Source organism: Anser brachyrhynchus (genome assembly GCF_964034855.1).
Source record: "Anser brachyrhynchus genome assembly, chromosome: 1".
Taxonomy (NCBI): Eukaryota; Metazoa; Chordata; class Aves; order Anseriformes; family Anatidae; genus Anser; species Anser brachyrhynchus.
This window is the reverse complement of record NC_137694.1, coordinates 148,036,336-148,041,701: the sequence shown is the minus strand read 5'-3', so window position 1 is coordinate 148,041,701 and position 5,366 is coordinate 148,036,336.

Genomic DNA, 5,366 nt, shown 5'->3' with positions numbered 1-5,366 from the left:
TATAGACATGCTCTGTGTTTTATTTTTGTCTCATGGTCTTAAAAGCTGCTTATGGGTATCATATAAAAACAGACTGGATTTTGAACAGAAAAGCAGGTTTGTCTAGCTGTAACAAGCCTCAAATGTGCGGTACTTGGCAGGTCTGTCTCCAAATCTTTTGCCTGCTCATTCTGGACCATCTCAGAAACACCATTTTATCCTGGAGGTCCTGCCACACTTATTTGGAACTGGGGAATTAAAGGATGTCAGGAGGTTGAGGATTAAAAAATGACAACCGTTACCAGCTTGATTTTCCCCCCACACCCTCCTCCCATTTTTGAAAGGAGTCATATCATGGCTGGATTCTCCCTAAACTAGCTGCGTATCCTGTTGTTCCTCTCCTCCTGCACACACCCTCCTCTTGATCGTGTGGATTTAGTGGAACATATTGGAGGTCTGTGTCTGGCCATGGCCCCAGCTGGGCGAGAAACAAGAAACCAAATTCACCCTTGCAGCATATGAAGAGGATTATGTTTGTACATTCATGGATTAATGGCTTTAAGGACCATTATGCCGTGGTAAGAGGTGAATTTCACCCTGAACTGGAGTGATTTGGGATGAGTTGGTGGCTGTGTTCAGTTACACTATCCAGCCAAGTTATCACTGGGATCTGATTGCTTTCATTTACTTTTATCAGTGTAACAGCCATGTCTGTAGCCAAGCAGGAAGTCTAGCATTCCTGAGCACAACCACATTACAGTTGTTACTGTGACCAGATTTACCTTTGTGGAAAGTAGAGTTTTCTATATAAAAAGCCTAGGAAGTAGAGATTTCTTTTTAATTCTAATGATGATTATTTCCTATTACAAACACTATAGGCTCATCCTGGATTTCTTATATCCTAAATAACCAGCTCAAAGTTGGAGCACAGTCTTTCCTAGATGGAGAACCAGCTGTCTAGCTGGAATTCAAAACCCTTTTTCTGTTCTGCACAGATGTCAGTGAGCAAAATGGAGGACTTTGTCATCTTTAGAGAACCGATGGAAATTAATTATGGTCTAAATTTCCACTCTACTTCTGTATCATCTGGTGACTATTATGAACTGCCGTGTACAGTTCTGAGTATCCACACAAGTCACCAGAATTAGCAGTCTCAGTGGGTTAGAGTGGGTGAATGCCAGATCAACCTGGTACGAGGGAGCTACCCCAATCCAAACCCTTAATTTAGGATGCAGTTATAGAACTGTCCCTTAAGAGTTAAACTGTGTCTAGATACAGCATGATCAAAATAAGATGCTTAGATAGTGAAATAGCTTATCTGAGCTTTTGTTTGAAAGGCGGTAAATAGGTAATGTAGGTAATGTTTAAGCAACGATGGCCACAATTAGCAATAGCTACTGTTTATCTTCAGTAACAGCTACTAAAATAACGGTGAGATCTTTGGGGAGACTTCAGAGCCCCCTTACCTGGCTCGTGCTCAGGGGTCTTTGTCTTCTATGCTTCTGCCCGCCCTTTCCCAGGCAGTTTTTGGCTGGATCAGCTCCCAGAACTGACAAACCTTTCCTCTCCATGAGCAGAGGTGCCTGTGCTCACTCCTGTAGCTGTGCCAGGTCCCCATCAGGGACAGCCCCAAATGACAGCGGGGCAGGGGTAGGGAGTGCATGAGGCAAAGACATTCTGGGGGGGGGGGTTCTGCTGAGCATAAGGCGTCACAGTTGTTTGAGCACCCCTTCCCCTCCTCGCCTGCCCACGCTCTGTTGCACAGGGTTAGCTCTAAATACCTTGTCATGTATAAATAAGCACGCTCCCCAGTACTGATGGGCTCCAAAGAGTATTCACAGCGAAGCCTCCTCACCCAAAGCTTGTCTTTTCTTAGAAAATTTGAGGGTAGTGTTATGCATAGACAAGTCCTTGACTAAAAAAGGAGCGTGACGTACATAAAACACAGGCTCTGAGACAAACTGGCAGCATTTCCTCATCCAACCTAGATGAGGTTGGATGAAGATGAGGCCCCTCAGCTTTTCAGCACAAGAGGCCAAGTCATGGCCCGGGCAAAGGAAACCCATGAGGAGCTCTCCCAACTGCTCTGTACATGGCTCTGAGCCCTGTGGCGACAGGCCAAAATGCCCCGTGACATTAAGTCCCTGTAGAGGCCTATATGACACTACTAGACCTATATGCAAGAAGAAATGATGTGCTAAAGTATGCTTGTAGGTGTAGTTGCATCTCTCCTGAGGACCATCGCGACCGCTGCTGCCTGTACCAGCTGCAGCCTAAAGATGGTGGTAGAAAATCAAGGATCGAGGCTTGCATTTCTGTTCTGAGAGATTTTGACTAAGGTCAGCCCCTTCGGTGCTGAAATATTCTCCTTGAAAAACCAGTTGAAACGAATCAATGAATCACCTTTCAGGTGTTTGGATTTATTTATTTCATATCAGTTGCCAAGACAGCAAGGGGCCCAGCTGTGCTTAAAAAGCTATGTACTTACTAGAGGTACTGGTATGGCTGTGATGGTCTTAGGAAATAGCCAAGAGAATATCTCTAGTAGAGTTAATCTCAATTATTGCCAGCTGAGATACGCAGCACTGAACATAGATTTTGGGCACACCACCTCTAGTTTAAATGTATTTTGCACAGCCTTTTCTATGTCTTTCATTTCCTTGTGGGGAAAAAAAAATCCACACCAACATTAAAAAGTAAAATTTTAAGTACCTGTATTCAGAGCTGATCACAAAAAAAAAAAAAAAAAATCTCAAAAATATTACCTCCCCATTTTTTACTCCTTCTCTATGAGCATAGTTGCTGCACAGGGGCAAAAAACTCAGTCAAACAGGCAAGTAATTTTCTACTGGAAAGAAATATTTCTCTTTTGAGGTCTAAAAAGCAAATCATTTGCTTTAAAGCTTAGTCACGTAATATTTGTGTATTTACAGTTTAGTACAACAGAAACAGGAAATAATTAACTTGATAACAGGCTTGGATCTCTTGTAAGTAGTCTGATAAGTGTATGATGGCAAGTTACAACTGTTATTGGAGATTTAGACTGAATTTTCCATTTTTAGCTTATTCCTAAACCCTTTTTACCTAAACTCCCTGGTCAGCTCACTCAAGTGATGTCTTATGGTATTTCAGAAATAGAAATCTCTTTTTTTCCTTTTTTTAAAAAAAAAATAATAAAAATTGTCACTGAGTGCTGACAGGAAAACTCATGTTTAAATAATCAGTGACCTGATGGATCAGATTGAGTTGCACAGTTCCCAGTAGCTTCCATATGTGTCTTATCTTCAACCCAAAATATCAACCTAAAAATAGCAAAATCATACGAGTTTTTCTTTGAAAAATGTCAAAATAAAACAAGGCAAGAATAAAGAACAGTATGTTCTAAGACATCAATTCATGTCTTCCAGGCTTCTGGTTTAGACATTTTTACACATTGTTAACATTTTTCTTTTTTTTATTGTTATTTTTATTTTATTTTTTATATGAACTTGGAAATGAAGCAACTTTGGACTTCCAAAGCATACACTAAAAAAATGCCCTAAATCATGTTTTCTGAACAGCTGTCCCCAAACAGATTCTAGCAGCAGTCATGGGGTGAGTTTGCTTCAATATACATTTACTTTTAATTGGACGGTGGATTATTTTCCTTGGAATTGCTCAGAAAATATAAGGCAAGGCTGAAGCCTCCACTGGGAAGGAGATTTATTGAGCAGAATACCAGGATAATTCTCATAAGCTACAGCAAGACCACACAAGAAAAGACCCACAAAGTGAGATCTAGGGATCTTCTGGGGAAAACAAGCTAATGACCTGACATTTGTTCCTCCAGCTGGGGTCCCAGACCATAAGGAAGGGGAGCTCTTCTTGAAGTCAAGAGCTCTTCTTCAACCAAAGCACTATAAGCAGAGATCTACGTGAAGCTGGCTGGCAAAGAGCTGCCATGAAGTCCTGAAGTCCAGCTGGACCTCCAGTGGCTCTTGTCATGGGCACAGGCCTCCTTGCCACCCCTGATGACATCTAATCTCAAGAATTTTTCTTGGAAGAAGGGCTGGCCCCATGGGAACCGACTGTTGTTCCCAGCACTCGGACTTCTCCCTGGGAAATAACAATGGGTTTTGTTGTATTCCCAAGCAGTAAAAACAAAATCTTTCACGTGTGCAGGCTGGAAAGGGAGAAAGAGAGCAGGGAGGCATTGCCTCAGGCCTAGAGGATGTACAGAAGCCTGTGCACCATCAAGGAAGAGAAGCCAGCGAAGTGGTGCCATGGCTGTGGAGCGGGACCACCTGCAGCCCCTAGCCGGGTGCTGGCAGATCCCACCCAGCCCAAGGAGACACCCCTGGGTGGCAACAGGGACCAAGCTGGGCTGGCCTAGGGCGCAGGAGGCACCTGGTGTTCAAACAGACAGGGGGTGCAGCTTTTCCCGAGAAGACGCAACAGAGGGAGATGTCTGCAAGCAGATCTGAAAAACTAGGCTTCGCTAAGCTGAACATGTCCTAGCTGTTTTCAGCTCACTGCCGTAGGCAAGTGAGCAAGGAATGAGGACCATGTTGGCAGGTTATGAGGTACGGAGGGGCTTCCCAGAAAGCTTGGGCCTGCTAGAGCTCCTTTAGTACCCCAGCTGCCACCCCCTGCCCTGGGACGGGACCTGCCACCATCTCTGACCATGCTGGGAGCCCAGCTGCCATCCAGAGACGTGCCCAAATGCCTCCTCTCAGGAAACCAGTTTCAGAGCAGGATGTCCAGCCGTGGCATGGAGCAGCAGGAACGCGTGCGAAGGGTGGCCGGGAGCCCAGCTGTCCGATCGATGGCAGCTTCCTGGAAGTTCAGCCGAGCGCTGGCAGCAAAGCAGCAGCACAGCTGGGGCTTTTCAGGGCCACAAGGCTGAGGTGCAGAGCCAGCCCTCCTTCCTCCGCACCAACCGAGGGGAGGACTGCCTGAAGGATGCCCCAGCCCTCAGGGCTGCTTCGCTTCTCATGGGCAAACATGCCCTTTACCTCCCTGCTATCTGAAGTCAACATTTACCTAAGCCTGTTGTCAGCTCTCTGCTGTGATGCCACTAATTGATTTCCGTTAAATCAGAGGATTGCTTATTCCCCAGATATAATGTGATTTGCAGACTAGCCCCTCGAAGCCCTGTCATTACTCATTAAACACAACGTGGATCAGCTCCGCATCTCCTCGAGCTGGTACAGCTTGCAAGGCACGGGCATCTTGCAATAAAGCCACAGGAAACCAATGTAGGGTACTTCTGCTGGTTAATTAGTGTCTCCAAGTAATCTGAGCCAGAAGTTCAGGGTTTCCACTGGTGACTGGGAGGTGGGAAAAGGGGGGATGTCAGCAGTTTGGTCATCCCCCAAATCCCTGACAGGTTGTACCTGGCCTGCCTG